The 25,301-nt window shown below is 39.6% G+C and overlaps 1 protein-coding gene across 1 annotated transcript in view; it reads right to left on the bottom strand.

The window, feature by feature from the left end:
• SMYD3 (SET and MYND domain containing 3) overlaps positions 1 to 25,301 on the bottom strand; it is a 1,025,869-nt gene that overhangs the window by 208,345 nt on the left and 792,223 nt on the right. The gene's annotated exons all lie outside the window — the stretch shown is intronic.

The following is a 25,301-nucleotide window of genomic DNA, read 5'->3' as shown; positions in this document are numbered from 1 at the left end:
GTAGAAAGCCTCATCTTTCTCCCGCGGAGCGGCTGGTAGTTTCGAACCGCTGACCTTAAGGTTCGCAGCCCGATTCGTAACCACTACGCTACCAGAGCTACTTCTTTTAGGGAATTCTAAATAAGGAGTCCTGGTGTGATGCTGTGGGTTAATGCGCCAGACTGTAAAGCCGTTTGAACTGAAAGGTCAGTGATTCAAGCTCACCAGCTGCTCCTCAGTAACCCTATACAGGGTTGCTGTGGGTCGGAACTGACTTGACAGCACTTAACAACTTAACAACAACAAATAAGTACCTAGCTTTTTGGATATAGAAAACCAAACCAATGCAACCCACTACCATCCAGCTGGCTCTGACTCACAACGACCCTATACAGGGTTTCTGAGACTGTTAATCATTATGGGAGCAGACAGCCTCATTGATTTCCCTAGGGATAGCTAATGGATTTGAACAGCTGACCTTGCAGTTGGCAGTCCAGCGCTTATCCTACAGCATCACCAGGGGTCCTTTCCAGACACAGATTGTTGCTGATGTTAAGTGCTGTTTAAATTGGTCCTAACTCACAGGGACCCTGCATAGGGTTCCTGAGGCTATAAATCTTTGCAGGAGTTAAAGACTCAACTTTGTCCTGTGGAATAATAGCTGATGGGTTCAAACCACAGACCTTGTGGTTCGCAGTCCAGTGCTTTCCCTATAGAACCACCGTGCTCCCTTCAGACATAGAAGTGGAGGGAAATCAATTGCCTTTAATGCAGGAAACATCAGTCTCCCTCTAAATACCTGTTTTAAGACCATATGCATCTTCCTAAAGCCTCAGTTCTATCACCTCTCTCCTGCTCCAAAGCCTTCACCAATTCCCCACTGCCTTCCTGATAAAATCTTGACAAGCATAAAACTAAAATCAAGCATATGGCCACTGAGTTGAATTCCTTCTCATAGCTACCCCATAGGATTGAATAGAACTTTCCCATAGGGTTTCCAATTCCAGATGGAATATACAGGAATCAAATTGACAACATCTGTCAGAAGAGACAATATCATCAGCCAAAACAAGGCCACAGGATGATGGTTGAACAGACCATCAATTAAAACTGAAAAAGGTTAAAACAAGTCCACAAAAGCCAAAATATGACCTAGTGTATGGTTCCAACTCATAGCAACCCTGTACAGGGTTTCTGAGGCTGCAAATCTGTGTGTGTGTGTGTGTGTGTGTGTGTGTGTGTGTGTGTGTGTTGGTGTGCTGTGGAGTTGGGTCTGACTCATAGCGACCCTGTACAGGATTTCCAAGGCTGTAAATCTTTACAGGAGCAGAAAACTTCATCTTTCTCTTGCAGAACGGCTGGTAGTCTCAAACTACTGACCTTGAGGTTAGTTAGCAGCCCATCTTGTAACCACTACACTACCAGAACTCTTTGACTTAGAGCATATCAACTGAACTTAGAGACCATCTCAAAATATCAGAGGAGTTGTGGGATGGCATCAAGAACATCATACATGAAGAAAGCAAAAGATCATTAAAAAGCAAGCAAGAAAGAAAGAAAAGACCAAGGTGGATATCAGAAGACATTGAAACTTGATCTTGAGCATAGACTAGTGAAAGTGAATGGAAGAAATGAAGTAAAATAACTGAATAGAAATTTTCAAAGGGGAGCTCAAGAAGACAAAGTCAAGAATTATAATAAAATATGCAAAGGCCTGGGGATAGAAAAAAAAAGGGGGGAAGAACATGTTCAACATATTGCAAGCAGAACCACCACAGCTTCTAATTATAAATAGTATAGAGCCATCTATTTAGTGACTGCCATCTTGCACAGCTCTGGAAGAATCCTTACAAAAGTGTCTTATTTTTACAGTTAAATCTATGAAAATGGCTTATTTGAGGCAGACCATATACACTGTTATCAGGTTTCTGGTAAGAGTTAATCCCTCCATTTTTCCTCTGACCACCCTTCCCTTCTTCCTCTGACTACGCTTCCCAGACTGACCAAACTCTCCATAATTAAATCATTGAAGCCTCTCTGCTGGTTAAACTTCCTACATGATTCTTCTTAGACTTGATTGGTTGTTACTCACCCCATTCTCTCCTCTTACAGCTCCAGCTGTGACCCAGCCTCATTTTTACTCTGGGTACACCTGCTCTTTCAACTGGAATCCTTTCCCTTTGGGTTCTACAGGACTTCTCGTTTCCTGCTCACTCTTTGAGTTAACCTTTTCTTTGACTTCTTGGGCTTTCTTCCCATTTGTCCCTTTTAGACTCAGTCCAAAGTATATTCTCCCAGGAAATCTGTAATTCTGTCCTCTGGGTTAACCTAGTGCCCTGAGCTGCTACAGCTCTTCTCTATGCCTTGCTGACTCTTAGCTCTAAGCTGTCATTAATGATCTACTTGATTGTCTCCTCAAGTAGCCTCAGAAGTTCTTGAGGGAGCATGATCTAATTATATCTATATTCCCAGTGTCAGTACGGTAAATTATTCAATAATGTTTGTTGAATGAATGCGTTAAGAGAAAGTCATGATTTTCCACATACCTGAAATCAACAAGAACATCTAGAAAAATAAAAATCCCAACCAAGGAAAGAAAAGTGCTCTTCTCAATCCATACTTCCATCTTGATTTTGTTCTAAAATACCATGATTATGTTGAAAAATGGCATGTCTCCCTGTAGCTATCAATATTGGCCAATTGCCTAGTTACTGGACATAATTTAGAATCTAAATGTGACCCTCCCCACAGCATCAGAAATCCAAGACTTGCTCAGAACACATGTTCTCTGACACCACCATCAAGGGCTATTTGGGAAGTGAGCTCTGGTGATTTTCCTGGTTTCCACCTCAAACAGCATCCTGAACCTTCTGTGGCTCCCCACCCCCATCTACTCCTGGATGGATCAGTGAGGCCTCATACTTAGCTGTTAAATTAGTGTCCCAGTATAATTTTCCTAACTGTAAAAATAGGTACCAGATGATCTAAGATAATCTAAGCACCACATAAAAGAGTGCTGCTTAACACAGTTACACTCAATTGGCAAAATGCATCCTAAGAGTTTGAAATAAGGAAGCATACCTGAGGAAGTAGTGGTTACTGTGAACTAAAAAGCTGTTTCTTCTGCAGAGCAAGGTGGAACTACCACTAGACTGGCTGAGCATATCTTTGGGAAAGCATAACTGGCTGCATGGGGATCAAACACCAGATGTACCTATTCACCTTGCAACCAAAATGCTTAAACAAATGAAATCACTTGGCTCACAAATGTTTGACATTGAAACTCTTGCACCGGGCTAATTTCAGATAGCTCACATTAAGAAGAAAAGGGAGAGAGGCAATCTGTTTTCTATTACCTTCTGTTGTCCAATCCTCATGCAAATTGCATTTGGTTGGAGATGAATATAGAATGGGGAAAATATCAGTAAATGTTCATAAACTTTTCTGGTAATCCAATAATTCGTTCTGCAGGAGAAAGATGAGACGTTCTGCTCCCATAAAGATTTACAGTCTCGGAAACCCTGTACAGGGTCGCTACGAGTTGGAACCGACTCCACGGCACACAGCCACCACCACCACTGTCTTAAGAAAGGAAGCGTTTGTTTTTTAAAGCAAAACAGGGTTCACATAGAATGTCTGCACTTAGGAGAGAAGAGAGGGAAGTCTTGAAACTTAAAACCATAAGAGAAGCAAAGTTCACTTTGCAGTACCTTTGGCTAAGGTACTCTGGCTCATGTATAGTTTAAGGGGACTAATAGATTAATCTACAACATCATTCAGAACCTTTGTGATTAACAGGAAAAATCTCTGTTGGAACTAATTTCCACATCCTTTGACAAAAACAACTGAAAGCAGTTCAGATTTGACTAGAGGGGAAGAGTGGCTCTTACATAAAATAGGGTGGCTAAAAATAGAACACTTATTATTGTTATATTAACCATAAACCAGTCAATGGCATTATGGAGTGGAGAAGAAGCCTAAAGAAGAGAAGTTCTCAACTTGAAGAATACTCTTCAAATTGTGTTGTTAAGTGAGGTGAAGTCAGCCCCTACTCATGGAGACCTTATATAAGGTTTCCCAGATTGTAAATCTTAGAAGGAGCTGAAAGCTTCATCTTTTGCCTTCCATACAATTGTAGTATGTTCCAATTAGCAACAAACAAGCAAACATACACAACAAATTGGAAAATTTAGTGAAAAGATCACTGTTTTTAGAGTCATAATATGTAGATTTGAATTCCTACTCCATGGCTGTGTGATCTTGATAAGTAATTTAACCTCTCTGAAGGTAAGTTTCTTCAGCGATAACAATTCTTTAAATAAATGCAATTTCTAGACCCTTTTGCTTTTGGGACCTCTAGAAACACTAATGTCATAAATGACACAGTGGCCTCGAGTTTTCAATCCCATCATAGAGGGTAAGGGCCAATAAGGATCCAGCTAGAGTCAGCTCTGTTTGGTGTGAGGGAGAAGATCAGGCTTATACTGATGAAGGAGGGAGAAAAAGACAATGCAATCAAGCACTGACTATGCCTGCACCCCTATCACTGCACTATCCCTTCCTTCCTTTCACCTGGATGAACTTAGTCATCCAGGCAAACTCCTCCTAACCCACCAAGAACCAAACTAAATAACAACCCTGTATAACCTCTGATTTCCAAAGGCAAAATTATCTGTGGATTTTCCTCCAGGCTCCACAACATCTGCTTTCGCATACTGTTGTTGTTGTTAGGTGCCATCAAGTCAGTTTTGACTCATAGTGACCCTATGTACAACAGAACGAAACACTGCCCTCTCCTGCATCATCCTCACAACTGTTACGTTTGAACCCATTGTTCCTGCCACCGTGTCATTCTTTCCCTGAGCTTCTTCTTTCCGTGACCTTCCACTTAACTAAGCATGCTGTCTTTCTCCAGGGACTGATTCCTCCTGACAACAAGTCCAAAGAAACCATGAAGAGATGAAGTCTTACCATCCTCACTTCTAAGGAACACTCTGACTATACTTCTTCTGAGACAGATTTGTTTGTTCATCTGGCAATCCAAGATACTTTTAATATTCTTCTCTAACATGATAATTCAAAAGCATCAATTCTCCTACAATCTTCCTAATTCATGGTCTAACTTTCACATGCATATGAGGTGATTGAAAATACCATGGCTTGGGTTAGGCGTACCTTAGTCATCTTTGCTCTTGAACACTTTAAAGAGATCTTTTACAGCAGATTTGCCTGATGCAATATGTTGTTTGACTTTTTGACTGTGTTTCCATGAGTGGTAATTGTGAATCCAAGCAAAATAAAGTCTTCAACAACTTCCATCTCCTCTCATACTGTAGCAAAAGGTATAGCTGTGATGGAGATGATAAGGATGTCGTCCAGGTGCTGTTGTCAGTACATAGATGAAATAAAAATTGGCTTTGAAAGGCCTTTTGCAACCTACTTCATAACATTTTGAGGCCTCAGCTCCTAGAATAGATGCTCAGAGCTGGCTGGCACTAGAATAGACATCTTCTTACGGTGATGAGCCTTCTCCCATCAGCCAGTTCTCACAGCCTAGTAACACCTGGGTAATTAGGTCCACATGTACAATCTCAACACTAGGTGGATGCTGAGAAAAACAACTTGAGCCACTAGCAGCACAGTTCCATTGACTAGCATTTAACTATTTGTTCCCACTGTAGCTGTCAGGGAGTCCTGGTGTGGTGCTGTGGGCTAATGCGACAGACTGCAAAGTCATTTGAACTGCAAGGTGGGTGGTTCAAGCTCACCAGCTGCTCCTTGGAAACCCTATACAGGGTCGCTATGGGTTGAAATGGACTTGATGGCACTTAACAACAACAACAATAGCTGTCAGCATTTGCCAAATGCCCATTTCATTCCATTTCTCAGTCAGGACTCTGCTGCAGCTACAAATATCCATAAATGCATCCATTAGAAAGGAGGTTTGGTTGAGCACTCAACTGCTAACTGAAAGGTCAGCAATTTGAACTCACCAGCTGCTTTGCAGGAGAAAGATGTAGTCCTATGCTTCTGTAAAGATTCAAACCAAATCCAAATCCAACCCGTTGCTATCAAGTTGAACTGCAGACCTTGAAGTTATCCTACAGGGCCACCAGGGCTTGGAAACTCTAGTGGCAGTTCCAGTCTGTCATATAGGGTTCTCTATGAGTTGGTAATGTGTTTTATTTTGGTGGGTTATTTTTACCCTGAGCACGTAATAGAATCAGGGAGCTCTGGTAGCGTAGTGGTTATGAACTGGGCTGTGAACTGCAAGGTCAGCAGTTCGAAACTCCCAGCTGTTCCACGGGAGAAAGATGAGGCATTCTGCTCCTGTAAAGATTTACAGCCTTCGAAACCCTGTCCAGGGTCGCTATGAGTTGGAACTGACTCCATGGCACACAGCTACCACCACTATCACCCAACAGAACCAGCTGTGGGTACAATAAATCTCCAGGTACAGAGAACTTATAGAAGAAAGGGAAATGTCTCCCTCATGGCTTGTGGGGAGGTGACCACAGTCTTGAGTGTGTTACGTCAGAGCTTCTAAAAGCATTGTTAAGACCTTTACCATCTACAACCTCAATGTCATCCTTACCTTGGTGCTGGGTATTCTTACATCAGTGAATGAAATATCTACTCCGTGAAGCATGCTCATTTGCTTATGCAAAATCTGGCCAATTTAGAGAGAATTAAAAAGTTGGCATCCACACATTTGAGGTAGTTTAAGACCCTACTTGTGTCAGTAGGCGCTTGTTAAAATTCTGCCTTTAGATGCAAGATTCTGTGGAAAACTAGTATGACTGGCTGATGGACAAGCAGCTCAAAATTACATGAAGCAGTTTAGGAAGAAGAGTCTTCCTGTACCCTACCCTCACAGTAAGTTTGCTGGTTCAAACTTATCAGTTGCTCCTCAGAAACCCTACAAAGGGTCACTAGGAGTCAGAACTGACTGGACAACACTTAACAATAACAACCACCATCCTCACAGTAGAAAGATGTACTCCTGAGAACAGACACCAATCCAAACCCACTGCCATCAGTTGATTCCAGTTCACAGTGGCCCTACAGGACACAGACTGTTCCAGAGAGTTCCAAAGATGTAAACCTTTACAGAAGCAGACCGATACATCTTTTTTTTCCCATAGAACACCTGGTTGGTTCAAACTGCTGATCTTTGGTTCATACTCTAGCACTTTAACCACTGTGCCACTAGAGTGCTCCCTGAGAACATATACTGGGAATTATGTGACGTACAAGGCTCAGTTTGCAAAAAACACATCCAAGCAAATTATTGTCACACATGTAGAAAGATTAGCAAATGGATAGTTTTGTAGGTGTAAACCCATGCATACCTGCAACTCCTAGCAAAGTCCTACCAATCTTATTGTGTAAACAAAACAAGGTGGGAGGTTTGAGACTTTGGGGAAAATGCAAAAATTAAACAGCTGTTTCCAAATTCTTCTCTACAAACAGAGAAAAATGCTTTAAACTGCAGCTGAACAGATTCAAGTTCAGTCTAAGTGGCAATGGCTTCACAGAGAAGGTCAGAATAAGTTTTGAAGAAATTGCACCACACACATGAAAACAGGATGACCAATGACATGACTTGGTGCCCTATGCTCCTTGACACTGTGAAAGTGGAATTAGGAGGCTGTATGTAGCTCTGCTGCTGACCAGCTGAGAGCTGGCGAGAAGTAATGGTGCCTGGTTCAGCTTCCCCAGGTGAGAATTTGATTTAGGTTACCATGGAAACAGAAGGTACTCATCCTACTTCATTAGCTATCTATGTATTATATAGTATCAGTTGCGCAACAGCAGAGACCAGAGACTCAAAAGAGGAAAGACTTTGGGACTTGTGCTTTTCCCAAAATTTGCAAATCCCTTCATTCTATTATGAGTTTTCTCCTGTGTAAAATACACCAGTTAGCGCACAAAGGGTAGCAAGGTTGAAGAAATAATCTGCTGGTCCAAGAATATGACAATGATTTTTTTTTTTTTTTTTTAATACACACATTCCTTCTAACATTTGTAAATCCCAGTGGTCATAGAGTGCAAAATTCCCAATTTAGAGGAGACAATTTAGGGAATATTTGCTTATCTGCTAAAGCAAGCACATTTTATCATTTAATCTATGGTCCCAAAGCAAGGGCATCGTTTAGTTGGTATCCATACTGACAATTTAGACCTGAGACACAAGTTGAGACATGCTTTTTTAGGAAGTAATCATGGGGATAACCAAAGGAAATTATTTAATATGACATCAGAACCTGTCTCTTAATATTGGCTAACCTTGTTTCTAACAATTTCCTCTACTTGTCCAGAGCTGAGTTGGACAAATTTCTAAGTTCTTACACTTTGTAGGAGTGATGATTGGCTGCTAACAGAAAGATTTGAGATTTGAGACCCCTCAGAGGGGTCTCAGAAGAAAGGCCTGGAGGCCTACTGAAAACTCAGCCATTGAAAACCCCATGGAGCACAGTTCTGCTCCATAACATATGGTGTCAGAGGGCAACTGATTTCCTTTTCTTTTTTTTTTTTTTACGCTTTCTAAGGCAGCACTGTGAAATCCACAGACCATGTGCCAAACAACCTAAGAGTTTAAAAGGAATATGTCACAGGTGGTGGGAAAGAATTATCTTGAATATCTCAGCCTTCTTTTCAAAAAGAAAGAAGCCAGAAAGTGCTTTGTTTCTCAATGGGGAGAAGTTAATGTTTCTCCCATTATTCTAGAAACAATGTGGCAGTCTGTGAATTAATGCATGCAGAGCACTGTTCCTGGAAGCTGAGATGGGTTATTCCACTGGATGAGCTCTCAGAAGCTGAGAGGCTTGCAGGGAGACCACACTTTTCTCATGTCTGTGGGGGTTCAAGAGGCAAGCACTCTAACAGCTCATTTTTGGGACCTACCTCATACTCAAGAGAAACCCTGTACACAGTCACCAGGACTTTTCCTGGCAACTCTGCATTCCGTGGAAAGGAAATGCTGGCTGACGGCAGGGCAAGCCTTTCTCCGGCGCTCCACCAATAGAAAACACACGTCTGTGTTTTATATTCCAGTAAACTCTGATCTGGTCCTCTGCCAGGAGACCTCTTTATAATGTAAAAGATAAAAGCACTGGCCATGTTTGGCACCCTGCCTCCAGCTCCATTCACTTGTAACCATCTCATAAACCAAGCATGCATTACTGCTAACAGAGCCTCCTAGACCAAAGTCTGATAGAGCTTCATAAACACTACCAGATGAAGATCAGAGGTGTCCCCACTTCACAGGAAGAAAAAGAGGGCCAGGGAGGGGCAAGTGACCACATGCTGGAACTCATGGGGAAAACTGGAAATCTGTACTCAGAGTATTCCAGCTCCCAAAGAACTAACTGCTCACCAAGCTGCCTGAGTCATGGACTTTCATTAGGATCTGGCAGACTGGCATTTCTAATCTGTCCCCAACAGGATAGGCACAGATATAATCTGGGCACTGCTGTTTGGTGGTGGTGGCTATGTGTTTTGGAGTCAGTTTCGACTCATACTAACCCTGTATAGGGTTTCCAAGGCTACAAATCTTTAATCAAGCAGAAAAACTCATCTTTCTCCCACCAAACAGCTGGTAGTTTTGAACTGAACTGCTACACTATCAGAGCTCCTTTGTTGTTTAGTAGGGGCCTTATAAATTGTTGAATTCCTTGAAAATGGCAAGAATATTTCTTCTCATATCTCCAATGTTTCACCCATGCCTCCAGGGAAGACTAATAGGCCAGCCTCAGATGATTTATGAAATTGTTAACTCCTGATCAGTTTTTATTTTTATTTATTTATTTATTTTTCGAGTCATATGCTAACTGGACCCAAACTACATAGCTCTAGCTACTTTCCTTTAAACATTTCTCTTTTACTATTTGGTTAACTTTCTTTTTCTTTTTCCATTCAACATTTCACACACATTTTGATTCATGACATTGATTGCAATCCCCACAATAGGACTATTTCCACTTCCTTCATGTGTTTACCTTTTTCATTCATCCTTCTTCATTTCTGCTTTCTAAGCTTTATTCCTGGGCAAATGCTGCCCTTTTGATTCCAAATTGTTGATTGTTATAAGGTGCACTATAGGATAAGAACTGGGCTGCTAATCATAATGTTGATTGAAACATACCGGCTGTTCCTCAAAAACCCTATACAGGGTTGCTATGTGTCAGAACCGACTGGACAGCACTTAACAGCAACAACAACCTCCCCTGGAGTTATGGTTCACCTTATAGGTATGATGTTTAGCTGAAAATTTAGCTACTGGGGTGTGTTCAATTCCAGTCCTGAACTAAGGGCCATAGTCTTAGCATTTCTATAAATCTCTTTCACACTAGCAAGCCTGGTCTTTTTTATGATTTTGAGTTTTGTTCTACATTTTGTTCTTTCTCTATCCAGGAACTCCTACTGTGATCCGTTTCAGATTAATGAGAAGTGGTAAGTGGGTACCATGTAGGTCTTCTGGTCTCAGGATCATAGAGGCAGGATGAATTGTTTTCATGCATCTTTGGTTTTCTTCACTCTTCTTTGCTTAAGATGGGGAGAGACCAATAATTGTACCTTAGATGGCTGCAAATATGCTTTTAAGACCTCAGTCACTACTCTTCAAATGTACAGCCTATGTAGCTGAGTAGTGACTGGGACCATAAAAGCTCATGAGTGGCTTTTAATGTCCCAATTGCACTGGTCTCTCCATGTGCAGAAAAAAGAAGAGTGATGAAATTTGAAGATAAGAATCAACGACTCCACTGGACTAATGGAGCAGGTGACCATCAGTCAGCATAACTAGATGGTGCCTGGCTACCACTACCAACTGCTCTGAAAGGGATCACATTAGAAGGCCCCAGATAGAGTAAGAAAAAAATATGGAACAAAACTCAAATTTATATATATATATATTAATAAAAGACTGGACTTACTGATCAGAAATAGACTGGAGGAAGCTGACTGAGACTACAGCCCTTGTCCACCCTTCAGGTCTAGAAGGAAACTCACCCTTGTGTCCCAATTTTCAAATAATACACAGGGCAGAAAACAACACTAGTAAGGTCTGCTCACCATGGAATCATTAATCATTCAAGATCAAAAGGGCAACATACACCTAAGGACAAAACTGAGAAGGGATAGGAAGGTGGGTGGAATGGAAACAGGAAGCAGAGGGAGGAAGCGGGATAACTGATGCTGCATGGAGGGGATTGTAATCACTGAGATGAAACAAAATGTATGATTTGTTGAATGTAAAACTGATGATCTGCTCTGTAAACCTTCACTCAATTCACAATAAGAAGTTGGAAAAAAACCAAATACATTCTAGAACCAGAAAAAAAAATGTTGAATGTAAAACATAGTCTTTGTAGAATATATTATGCCAACTGATCTTGATGTTCCCCAAGACTATGGTTCTGAGTCCCCAAGCCCAGAAAGTCATTCCCTCAAAGTGTCTGATTTTGACTAGGAAGTTTTCAAAACTTTGCCTTCTGTGTGTTCTAAAATTCATGAATATATACGCAGGACATAAAAATACCTATGTAGAAATATCGTGTCAATATATTCATTGGGATAGTCTCATTTGCCTTCCCACTCCTGTCTATCTACAGATCTACTCATAGATTATTGTTATTACTGTTTTTACAGGATTGTGTTGTTAAGTGCCATCGAGTTGGTTCCAATTCATAGTGAGCCTGTATAGGGTTTCCAAGGAGCAGCTAGTGAGTTTGAACCATCAACCTTGAAGTTCAAACTGATCTTGAGGTTGAGTGCTTATCCTATGGCACCACACCAGGACCTTACAGGATTACATATGTAATAATATTTTCCTATGTTGCCTCTAACATGTATGTTCCTCTAAATGTATTCCTTTGTCTTGATTATTTTGTGTTCACCTTCCCCCATTGTATATTGCCTTTCTCTTCATCAAAGTTAATAGGTATCTACCTCTTAGTGAGTTACCCTCAGTTCCCCTCCCACCCCAGATAAAGTTCAAAGAATGTTATTTCCGTGAATAAACATTCCCTTTATTGTTCATAAAAGTGGTCACATACAATATCTGTCTTTTTGTGATGAAAATTTTCACTCAGATTTTATCTATGATATGAGGTGTTGCACATGTCTGTCAATTTGTCATGCTGTGGTAGTTTGTGTGTTGCTGTGATGCATGAAGCTATGAAATGCATGGTGGAGCTTACACACTAATATAGACTAGGAAGAAGGATTGGTGGACCACTCCTGAATCGTTAGGCACTGAAAACATTAAGAATAGCAGGGTAACATTGTCTGATCTAGTGCTAGGAGATAAGCACATCAGGTTGGAAGGCACTCAAAATACTAGGTAAGAGCTGCCTCCTCAAAGTAGACTTGACTTTAATGACATGGATGGAGCAAAGCTTTTGGGGTATAACTTATATGCTGATGGGCATAACTTAAAATGAGAAGAAACAGCTGCAAAAACCATTAATACTTGGAACAAGAAATATATGAAGTATGAGCGTAAGAAAATTGGAAGTCATCAAAAACTAAATGGAACCCATAAATGGAATGCATATCCTAGGCATTGTTGTTGTTGTGTGCCATCGAGTCGGTTCTAACTCATAGGGTTCTAACTCATAGGGTTTCCAAGGAGTAGCTGGTGAGCTTGAAACACTGGCCCTGTGGTTCAAACTGACATTGCAGTCTAGCACATTAGCCCACAATGCCACACCAGGACTCCTAGGCATTAGTGAGTGGAAATAAACTGAATTGGGCAATTGGAAACAACACACTGAAGAAGAATGGTGCCCCACTGGTGGTCAAAAAGAACATTTCAAAATCTATCTTGAAGTATAACACTGTCTTTGATAGGATTATATACATATGCCTATCAGACAGACCCATTAATACCACTATTCTCCGAATGTACAAGCCAACCACTAAAGCCAAAGATGATGAAACTGAAAAATTCTACCAGATATACTGTAAGATATGTGCCAGAAGATGAGCCCCGTAGGTTGGACAGCAATCAAAAGGTGACTGGAGAAGAGCTGCCTCCTCAAAATATAGCACACCACGATGATATGAATGAAGTAGAACTTTGGGGATCTTCATGTGTGGATGGAGCACAGCTCAAAACGAGGAGAGACAGCTGCAAACAGCCCTTAATAATCAGAGCATGGAATGTAAGAAGTGTGAATCTAGAAAAACTGGAAGTTGTAAAAAATAAAATGAAACGCATAAATATCAGTATCCTAGACTTTTGTCAGCTGAAATGAACTGATATTAGCCATTTTGAATCTGACAATCATATTGTTTACTATTCTGAAAATGACAAATTCAAGAGAATGGCATCACATCCATCGTCAAAAGACTACTTTAAGATCTATCTTGAAGTACAATGCTGTCTGCGATAGGATAATATCCATATACGTACAAGTAAGACCCTTTTGGTGTTCTGGCTTTTGATTGTGTGGATCGTAAAATGCTATTGACAACACTGAAAAGTATGAGCAATGCAGAACACTTAATCATGCTCATAAGAAACCTGTACATAGACAAAGAGACAGTTGTTCAAACAGAACAAGGGAACAACTGAATGGTTTAAAATTAGGATAGATGTGCACCAGGACTGTATTCTTTCACCATGCTTATTCAATTTGTATGCTGAGCAAATAATCCAAGAAGCTGGATTATATGAAGAAAAATGTGGCATCAGGATTGGAGGAAGACTCATTAACAGCCTGCAATATACAGATGATACAACCTTACTTGCTGAAGCAAAGAGGACTTAAAATACTTACTGATGAAGATCAAAGACCATAGTCTTTGGTATGGGTTGCATCTCAATGTAAAGAAAACAAAAATCCTCACCGCCAGACCAATAAGCAACATCAATGGAAAAAAAGACTTAAGTTGTCAAAGATTTCATTTTGCTTGGATCAACCATCAACACTCATGGAGGCAGCAGTCAAGAACTCAAATGATGTATTGCATTAGGCAAATCTCCTGCACAAGACCTCTTTAAAGTGCAGAAGAGCAAAGATGTCAGTTTGATGAATAAAGTATGCCTGACCTAAGCCATGATATTTTCAGTAAGCTCATATGCAAATGAAACTTGGACAGTGAATAAGAAAGTCCGTAAAAGAATTGTTGCATTTGAGTTAGGGTGTTGGAGGAGAATACTACAAGTATTATGGACTGTCAAAAGAACAAACCAGTCTGTGTTGGAAGAAGTATAGCCAGAGTGCTCTGTGGAAGCCTGGATGGCAAAACTTTATCTCTCATGCTTCAGACATATTATCAGGAGGAACCAGTCACTGGAGACGGATATAATGGTTGGTAAAGTGGAAGTTCGGAGACCCCAATGAGATTTTCACAGTGATGGCAGTGAGGGGCTCAGGCACAGCAACAATTGTGAGATTGGCTCAGAACCAGGCAGCATTTCGTTCTGTTGTGCATAGGGTCACTATAATGAGTTGGTATCAACTCGATGGCACCTAACAACAACAACAAGTAAGACCAGTTAATACCATGATTATTCAAACTCATGAACCAACCATTAAAGTCAGTGATAATGAAATTGAAGAAATTCTACCAATTTCTTCAGTGTGGAACCGATCAAATATACAATAAAGATGTACAGATAATTACTGGTGACTGGAATGTTAAGGTTGGAAAATATGGTTTTGGTGATAGAAATTATGATGGAGATCACATGATAGAATTTTGAAAGACCAATGACTTCTTCATTGAAATTACCTTTTTAAAAAATATAAAAGGCATGTGGACCTCACCAAATGGAATACATAGGAATCAAACTGAAAACATTTGTGTGAAGAGATGATGGAAAAACTCAGTATCATCAGCCAAAACAAGGCAAGGGGCTGACTGTGGATCAGATCATCAGTTGCTCATCTGCAAGTTCAAAATGAAGCTGAAGAAAATTAAGATAAGTACACGAGAGTCAAATATGACCTTGAATTTAGAAACCACCTTAAGAAAACTTTGATGCATTAAATTCTAATGACCAAAGGCCAGAAGAACTATGGGAGGACATCAATAACATCATACAGGAAGAAAACAACAAAAGGTCATTAAAAAGACAGGGAAAAAGAAATGACCAAAATGATGTCAGAAGAGACACAAGAACTAGCAAGTTGAGAGTAGTATAGAGATGCTAAAGTGAATAGAAGACATTAATAAGTAAATGAGCTGAACAGAAATTTCAAAGGGCAGCTGGAGAAGACAAAGTCAAGTATTATAATGAAATGTGCAAAGACCTGGAGTTAGAAAACAAAAAAGCAAGAACATGCTTAGCATTTCTCAAGCTGAAAGAACTGAAGAAAAAGAACTCGGTAACACCTAACAACAATCAACTTCTTCAATCTAAAATTGATCAAACATACAGTCAAGATTCGTTTATTACTGATTGTAATGCAAACACTGGAAACAAAGATCTGTTATTGGAAAATATGGCTTTGGTGATAGAAATAGTGCCAAAGATCATAAGATAGAATTTAACTGGAATCAAATCGACTATATCTGTGGGAAAAGATGATGGAGAAGCTCAATATCATCAGCCAAAACAGGACCAGGAGCAGATTATGGAACAGATCAATTGCTGATATGCAAAGATCAGGTTGAAGCTGAAGAAAATTAAAACAAGTCCACCTGAGCCAAAATATGACGAGTATATTTCACCTTATTTAGAGACTATCTTAAGAATAGATTTCATGCATTAGACACTAATGAAAGAAGACTAGAAGTGTTGTGAGATGACATCAAGAAAATCACATATGACGAAAGCAAAAGGTCATTAAAAAAAAAAAAACAGGAAGGAAAGAAAAGACAAAAGTGGATGTCAGAAGAGACTCGGAAACTTCTTAAACGTAGAGAAGTTAAAGAAACTGGAAAAATGATACAGTAAAAGAGATAAACAGGCAACTTCAAAGGAAAGCTCAAGAAGACAAAGTCAAGTATTAAAATGAAATGTGCAAAAACCCTAAGTTAGAAACCAAAAGGGAAGAATATACTCAACATTTCTCAAGCTGAAAGAACTGAAGGAAAAATTCAAACCTTGGGTTGCAATATTGAAGGTTTCTATGAACAAAATGGTGGGCGCTCTAGGATAAGCACTGTACCAAAAGGTTGGCTTGAACTGTAAGGTCAAGCTGGTCAGTTCAAACTTATCAGCTGTTCCTCAGGAACCCTATACAGATTCACTAAGAGTCAGAACTGACTCAATGACACTTAGTAACAAAAATGGGCAAAAATATTGAATGATGCTGGACGCATAAAAGATGGAAAGAATACTCTGAGTGATTGTACCAAAACGAACTGGTTGATGATCAGTCACTTAAAGAGGTAGCATATGATCAAGAACTGATAATAATGAAGGAAGAAGTTCAAGCTACACTGAAGGTACTGGTGAAAAGTAAGGTCTAGGAACTTATGGAATTCAAATTGAAATGTTTCAACAAACTGATGCAGTGCTAGAAAGTGCTAACTCATCTATGCCAAGAAATCTGGAAGAGAGCTAACTGGCCAGATGATTGGGAAAAAAACCCATATTTGTGTCCATTTTAAAGAAAGTCTACCAAAAGGAATATGGTAATTCTCAAACAGTACCATTAATTGCAAATAAAGTTTTGCTGAAGATAGTACTTTGCTCAGTACTTTGACAGGGAGCTTCCAGAAATTCAAACTGGATTCAGAATAGGACATGGAACTAGGGAAATCATTGCTGACATCAGATGAATCTTGGCTAAAACCAGACAATACCAGAAAGATATTTGCTTGTGTTTGATTGACTATGCAAATACATTCAACCTTGTGAATCATAACAAGCTATGGATAACATTACAAAAATGGGAATTCCAGAATTCTTAATTGTTCTCACAAAGAACCTGTACATAGATCAAGAAGCAGTTGTTGGAACAGAACATGGGGATACTGGATGGTTTAAAATCAGGGAAGAGATGTATCAGGGTTATATCTTTTCACCATAATCATTCAATCTGTATTCTGAGAAAATAATCCAAGAAGGTAGATTATATGAAGAAGAATGCTGCATCATGATTTGCGTTAAGACTCATCAACAATCTCTGATATGCAGATGATACAGCCTTGCTTGCTGGAAGTGAAGAGGACTTGAAGTACTTGCTTATGAAGATCAAAGACCACAGTCTTCAGTATAGATTGCACCTCAATGTAGAGAAAACAAAAATCTTCACAACTGGATCAATAAATTAAATCATGATAAATGGAGAAAAGGTTTAAATTATCAAAGATTTAATTTTACTTGAATCCATAATCAACGTTCATAAAAGCAGCAGTCTAGAAATCAAATGGCATTACATTTGGAAGTCTGTTGCAGAGTTCCTCTTTAAAGTGTTCTAGAGCAACAATGCCACTTTGAGAAGTAACTCATGGTATTTTCAATCACCTCATATCTATGTGGAGTCCTGGTATGGTGCTTTAGAATAAGTATTGGATTGCTAACTGCAAGGTCAACAGTTCAGACCCACCAACCTGTCCTCAGAAACCCAACACCAGGTCACTATGTGTTGTAACTGACTAGATAGCAATTAACAACAATAACAACAACAAAATGAATGTAAGTGAATATTAAAAAGGGATGGCCTGAGAAGAATCAATGTATTTTAATTATGGTATTCATGAAGAATTTTGAATATATCATACACTTCCAGAAGAATGAACAAATCTGTTCCCAAAGAAGTATGACCAGATTGCTCATTGAAAGCATGCAAGGTGAAACTGTTTCTCACACTTGGGACATACTTTAAGGAGAGAACAGTCCCTGGAGAAAGATGGTGGATAAAGTGGGGAGATCAGCAAAAAAAGAGAAAGACCTTTAGTGAGATGTACTGACAGCATGGCAACAACAATGTGCTCAGCACAATTGTGAGGATGATGTTGTCCATAGGATCGCTATGAGACAGAACCGGCTCCACAGTACCTAACAAAAATACAGAGCTTAACTTTGTGCTAGGCAAGTGACAGGTGTTTTTATTTATTCATTCATGCAATACCAATTTGCCAAGCACTGTGCTGGTTACTGAGGACACAACAGAGAACAAGACTGATAAGGCCACTCTTACTTTCCTAACAAGTAAGCAAATATAAACAATAATACATAAACACCATTTGGGCAAAGGAAGATATTCAAGCAGCTAACAAACAGGAAGAAATGTTCATGATCATTAGGCATTAAGAGACATACAAATCAAAAGAACAATGAAATAGTATCTCATACCAGCATTAATAGCAAAGTTAAAAAAAAAAGCAGAAAAAAAATGCTGGTGACGATATGGAGAGACTGGGACACTTGTATATTGCAGGTGGGACTGTAAAATGGTGCAACCACTGTGGAAAATGGCATGGTGTTTCCTCATACAGTTGGGAATAAAAACACCATATCACCCAGCAATCCCTCTACTTGGTATACAGACACAAGAAATGAGAGCCAGGACATGAGTAAATGCACACCAATGTTCATCGCAGCACTATTCACAATAGCAAAAGGATGAAGACAGACTAAATGTCCATCAATGGAAGAGTGGATAAGCAAACGTTGGTATCTACACACGGTGGAATACTATACAGTTTTGAAGAATAATGTTGAATCTTCTAACGTGGATGAACCTGAAGGGCATTATGCTGAGTGAATCATAAAAGGGTAAATATTGTATGAGACCACTGTTGTAAAAACTCAAGAAAAGGTTTTCATACTAAGATAAATATTCTTTAATGGTTACCAGAAGTGGAAGGCAAGGGAGAGTAATTCACTGGCTAGAGGGTAGACACATTAACTCAGGTGATGGGAAAAGCAGTATACAAGATGGGGGCAGGCAATATACAAGAGAGAGAGGTAGGCATAAGAAAGATGAAGACAGGTGAAGACAAAGGGAGGTATGTATGGGCTAAAGGGAATAGAGGTATATAGTGATATATACATAACCTTGGAACAACAGTTCCAAGTGGACAGAGGCACAGACTGAACAATATGTACAACAACATATATAACAATATATATATATACATACACACACATATATATATACATAAACTATATAAATACATATATAGTTTAATATTTATATGTTGTTGTTAAGTGTCATTGAGTCAGTTCTGACCCATAGCAACCCTGTGTTGGGTTTCTGAGGAGCTATTGTTGAGCTTGGACAGCCAACATTGCTGTTCAGACAGACTTTGCAGTCTAGTGCATTAACCTACAGCACCGCACCAAGACTCCATATATCACAAAAATATAAGAGTTTGAAAAAGGATGTTAATACATGGGTAACCTGCTATGGCACTGTAGGATCAATACTGGACTGCGAACCACAAGGTCAACAGTTCAAACCTACCATCTGCTTCTCGGAAAGCCTATACAGGGATGCTATGAACCGGAAGTGATTCGATAGCACTTAACCACCACCACAGGGAAGAAGCAAGACAATTGGTGTTGCATGGAGGGGATTACAATCATTGAGAAGAAACAAAGTGTATGATTTGTTGAATGTAAAACTGATGATCTTATCTGTAAGCCTTCATTTAATTCAGAACAAAATGTTTTTAAAAATATGCTAAATTTTTTGTACTGTCATGGAAATAAAGAAGTAGCAGAAAATAACAAGAAGAGAAGCACCTAACATTGATAAGGTAGTCAAAGATGATCTCTTTGAGGTGATGTTTAAGCTGAGAGCTGAAAGTTGATAAGGAATTAGGCAATCATAAAGCTACTAGAAGACTAGTTTAGGCAGAAGATACCCACATGCAAAGACCCTGGGTCAGGAAAGAGGTTGGTACAATCCAGCCCTGAGCCTGAGGGGAGATTAGAAGAGTGAACAGGGTCTCTTGATCTTGCAGGGGTGCTGAATCTCCTCTTCCAAGTGCCTCTTTCTCTTTCTGAATCATAAGCAAGTATACTGAAAATATTCTTGTTTAGTTGTAGAGAATCAACATTGAAACCTCAGTGGTATTAATGGCTGAACAAAGGGAATGGGAAGCTGCTCAAGAAGTCTATCAAGAAAACATTCTTTGGACTTCTGTGTGAAAAACAAATTTCAAAGTAGCAATGAGTGGAAACAGGCAGAGACTCTCTTGTAATACAGATTCAAGAGAATGGGGTTTCAGCAATACTCATACAATTATAGTTGTTACTGGTGAGAGGCAGAAGAAAGAAACCACAACAGTCTGGTATCAGTCATGAAGTTTGAAGTACCTTATTCTGGCACATGACTTGGTTTATTAAGTAGCTCCTGTTGCTAAACCTTCCCCAGTGTATCATATATATTCTCAACTCTCTGAGAGAACAAACCTTCCTCTCATCTGAAAAGATAGCCTATTCCAAGGCCAAAGTCACTCCAATAATAAAAAAAACCCGACTTTTTAATTATGGGTAATGATTCTAAAAGGAGTTCTGGTAGCGTAGTGGTTACGGATCAGCAGTTCGAATCTACCAGCTGTTCCACAGGAGAAAGATGAGGCTTTCTGCTCCCGTAAAGATTTACAGCCTCGGCAAGCTAAGCCCTACAATGTTCAGTGGACTTCTGTGGACCCAGTTGAGGACCTGGAGGGCAAACAGTGTGAGGAGACCTGGGGACTCTTTGGCCCAGAGTCAGTGGCGTAGCCACGGAGGACTCGAGAGGAGAGTGGAGCTACCGGCTGACAGGAAGAGAGGTCATGTGCTCAGGAGCGCCCACACTTGCAGATGAAACGCACGTGACCTGGACTGGAAGACTGGATGAACTTGACCTATACCTGTGGAGCAGCAACTCAAAAGAAGGAACAAATCCTTACAGCAAGAATCATTCCCACCCCCTCCACACACAGAGTGGATGGAGATGGGCAACTTGGACATTGGATACTCAAATGGGGAGGGGAGGACTACAAAGGCAAGAAGTGACTGGCTTATAAGTCACTTTCAAGGGGAACCTAGAGCTAGGGAGCATGGAGGAAGGCAGAATCTCCAGTGGGTGCTATTCAATCTGTCTGGGCAGAGTGGATGAAAGTAAATACAGATGGGTAACTCGCGATACTGTAGTGAAGAATGCTTATCAGGACAGATTATGAGGTTGGAAATGCAAAGGTAGACGTTTTGGAACAGGGAAGGGAGTGATTAATTCTACAGGCTAGGAGAGGAGTTATCTGGGACCATCAACAGAGAAGAGCCAAGAATGGGACCCTACCCAGAGAAACAGAGGTACCTGAGATGGACACAGAGACGATGACGTGGAGCAATGAAGTGGCTGGGGACTTTGGATCCAGAGAGGGAAAGGGACTGTGGGACGAAAACTGGGGGCGGGGAGAAGAAGTGTAGGGGGTGGGTTTCTAGGATATACCCTTTGGCTGGTTGATGATGCATGGAGGGGATTGGAACCATGGCAATGAGATGATATACGATGGAATGTATGTAAAACTAAAGTTCTCTCATGTAAACTACCATATAATTCACCACAAAACATTAAAAAAAAAAAAGGATTTACAGCCTTGGAAACCCTGTACAGGGTCGGTCACTATGAGATGGAACCAACTTCACAGCACATAACAACAACAACAATGATTCTAAATTTATTTTCAATCATGGGTTAAGAAGGGAGAAAACATAAAAATGAAAGAAAACAAAGTGTGTGAAACTTACAATAGGGTCTCTAAGTCAACAATTTAATGACAGATAAATAAATAAATGTACTAGAGTACCCTGGGGTCCCCATTCTTATTCAGTTACACATCTGTCCCGCAATACAATGGGGGAATTAATTACTTTTCTATGATGCTTATGTACTCTGTGAGATACCACATTGCACCAGTTAATAATGATCTACCTTCTGTTGACACAAAATGTTTAAATTAATAAACATCTAAATGATACATCTCATATCAAAGCATTCTTAATTGAAAGGTTGGTATGTAGGAGTAGTAATTTTCTTTGGAAACAATGATTGAGCTCAGTTTATGGTAACATGAAAAGCTCAATCAATAAAGTGACTGAGGTGGGCAAATTGTTTACATGAGTATGCACTTTATAGAAAGGGTAGTCTGTGTTTATTTAGTCTCTAATATAATAGTACTGTGGCTGTTAGAAAAAGAAACTGAGACAGATAAACAAGAATTGCACATTAGTGATTTTACTTTTATATTTTCCTCTACAACTTATAAGGAGTTCAGATAGCTTAGTGGGTTACATGTTGGGCTGCTAACTACAAGGTCAGCTATTCCACAGGAGAAAGAAGAGGCTTTCTGCTCCCATAAAGATTTATAATCCCAGAAACGCTATACAGGGTCATTATGAGTTACAACCGACTCCATGGCATACAACCAGCCAGCTCAATTTTTAGGTTCTGAAATGACAAATGGAAAAAGAATATAAAACGATTTATTTAAGTTCTTCTATTAATATAAAAAGTTCTTCTGCTCTTCACTGAGTGTACTCTTGGTAACTAAATACTAAACCAATAGCATTAAAGAAACAGTTTATTTTTTTCCAAATGGTATGGTGGTCTTAGATTACTTTGGAAAAATAAAGATAACATCTTAAAGTAAGCGGAAAGTACTAAGACTGAGAGACACACACTAAGTAAACTTGACAAGAGTGTCTTGTTCAAGACTTGGAACCACCCAAAGAAAAGTCTGAAACTCAAGATAGTCCATAAAAATCTTGCTATTCTCTGCTGGTTTTGGTTTAGAGAATGAAACTGCCTATCACCTTTCTTTCATTGTAAACTCTCCCTTCATTTATCTTCTTGCCACTTCATCTTGCTTAAAAAGCAGACCAGAATACACCGCAAACAAACAACTAAGGAATACTGAGACTGAAGTCAAGAAGTAAGGCTTATTTCCTGTATGATAATTTGCTCTTATCTGAGGAGGAGTATTACTTCTACTCACCACTAAACATTCCTTTATCTTCACTGCCCTTCATAAAGCTACCTTTATTCATTTAGGATAACAGGAAATCATACCATACAGATAGTAGACCTAATACTGGAAGAATTAGGGCATGTACCTAGTAGGGAAAGGAGCTCTGGTAGCGTGGTGGTTATGAATTGGGCTACGAACTGCAAGGTCAGCAGTTCGAAACTACAAGCTGTGCCATGGGAGAAAGATGAGGCTTTCTGCTCCTGTACAGATTTACAGCCTCAGAAACCCTGTATCGGGTCGCTATGATTCGGAACCGACTCCACAGCACATCACCACCACCACCACCACCACCTAGTAGGGAGGCAACATAACTTTTCTCATTCTTTGTCTATTTTTTCCTTGCTTTTCATAGGGCATCAGCTAATTGGGTATTTCTTAGACCTTTGAGTGTTGTTGTTAAGTGCTGTTGAGTTGGTTCCGACCCATAGCGACCCTGTACTTTACGGGAGCAGAAAGCCTCAACTTTCTCCTGCAGAGTGGCTGGTAGTTTCAAACTGCTGACCTTAAGGTTCACAGCCTGATTCGTAACCACTACACCACCAGAGCTCCTTAGACCTTTGAGTATACCATAGGTATTTAGTAAATGTGTATTGGTTATCTGCCATGGGAAGCAACAGATAAAGATGTTCTAAACCAAGAGGGGATGGTTCAAAAAGAGTCAAGTTTTATAGGGTAAAGGGTTTTTTTGTTTTTTTTTTAATGGTTGTTAGTTGTCATCAAGTGAATTCTGATTCATGGTGATCCCATAAATGCAAAGGAGAAATCTGTTCCACAGGGCTTTTAAAGTTGTGACCTTAAGTAAGATGCATTGACTTGTCTTCCGAGGTGCTTCAAACTGCCAACCTTTTGACTTTGTACCATCCAGGGGGTTATTCCTCTCAAAATATTTAACTTTTCTAGGAATTTGAGCCAAGTCAATGGATTCATAACTTGAGGAACGATGGAGAGATTGGGGAAAGACTTTCTTCTCAGAGAACGCCACAGAGGAGATGCCACAATACGTTAAAAGAAGAACTGCCTCTAAATCAAATACCTGCAGTTAAACTCTATTTCCCTGAGCTAAGGAAAGACTGAATACTGTGCATCACTCTGCCTGAAGACAGCCCCTACCCTCTTCTGGCTAGAGAGTTCCCTTAATCTTTCCTTATCAGCCTTGTTTTCGTATGGCTCTCTTATGCCACTCAAGGTGCTCTTTGTCTTTTCCTAAGTCACAGGACTACTGGACAGAGTGAACTGCAGCTTCAGAAAAAGTTCATGAAGAACACTGCTCTGAATCTTCTGTTGAGCTGAAAGGCACTGATGATATGAAATTTAGCAAGTGTTTACATCTCTATAATGATTTTAATTGACCGTATTCATAAACACAAAGCAATTGCAAAAAGTATTCATTTACATGATGTCAAAGGAGGCAATTTTCCTTGTCTTCTTAGGCTGCATTTGTTATGTAACTGGGGTACTCCTCCATGTTTATGTAGTTTAATTGTTTAGAAATAATTCACATGTTTTTATTAATTGGCTGCTATTTTATGTGTTCCATTTAAAAAAGCACAATAGAGAAATTAGCGTTAAGAAGTGAGTGAAAAAAGGCCAACATTGACTCAATTCTGAGAAAAGCAAGATGACTCCAAATTAAAGATAAGTAAATTTATTGCATAGAAGGGTTTAATGACAAATGAGGAGACAACTGTTTTATGGGCCCTTCCGCTGTGACTTTCAAATGTTAATGTTACAGAGGCAGGAAAGCATTATGAATGCTTTAATAATTCCAGGAATCTAATTTACATTACCAGAACAAGATATAGAGAAAGTTCACATCTTTCTTTACTTACTAAAATTCTCAGGGTCTGAAAATGACTTGGCAGTAAAGGTTGAAAAAAGAGAAAACAGAAGATATGCTGATGTCTGCAACTGAAGCAATGTGATCCCCTAATTACTGAGAAGTATGGCTAGTTTAAAGAACCATTACATTCTCTTCTTAGCAATTAATACTCAGTGCAATTGGTAAATGTTCTAATCTTTAATTGAAACACCCAGAAATCGTCTGTAAGCAGATGATTATTTGAAACAAGCCATTTGCCATATCTCTGGTATTAATCTGATCCAATAACATCTCATTCCTTGTTGGGGGAGGGAGAAAGGCTATATGCAAAAGCGGCTTTTAAAAAGCTTTATTTTTTTTTTTTTTCTGGGTAAAATGGTATGCGAATCATACTAATTTCCTCAACTGTATTTCATATTTTTGATTCTCTTTCCTTGTGCAATCACTTCTGACTTCTTGGTTCTATGCCTGTCATTAGATTTTTTTCTGCCTACTGCTGGTCACTACTCTTCAGTGTCTTCCCATCTTTGCACTGTGACATCCAAATTCAGTGTGAGCCAGTTCACACTTA

The sequence above is a fragment of the Chrysochloris asiatica genome, unplaced genomic scaffold, assembly GCF_000296735.1.
Source record: "Chrysochloris asiatica unplaced genomic scaffold, ChrAsi1.0 scaffold00165, whole genome shotgun sequence".
Lineage (NCBI taxonomy): Eukaryota > Metazoa > Chordata > Mammalia > Afrosoricida > Chrysochloridae > Chrysochloris > Chrysochloris asiatica.
Note: the sequence above shows the minus strand (reverse complement) of the source record. Positions and strands in the feature narration are given on the sequence as shown.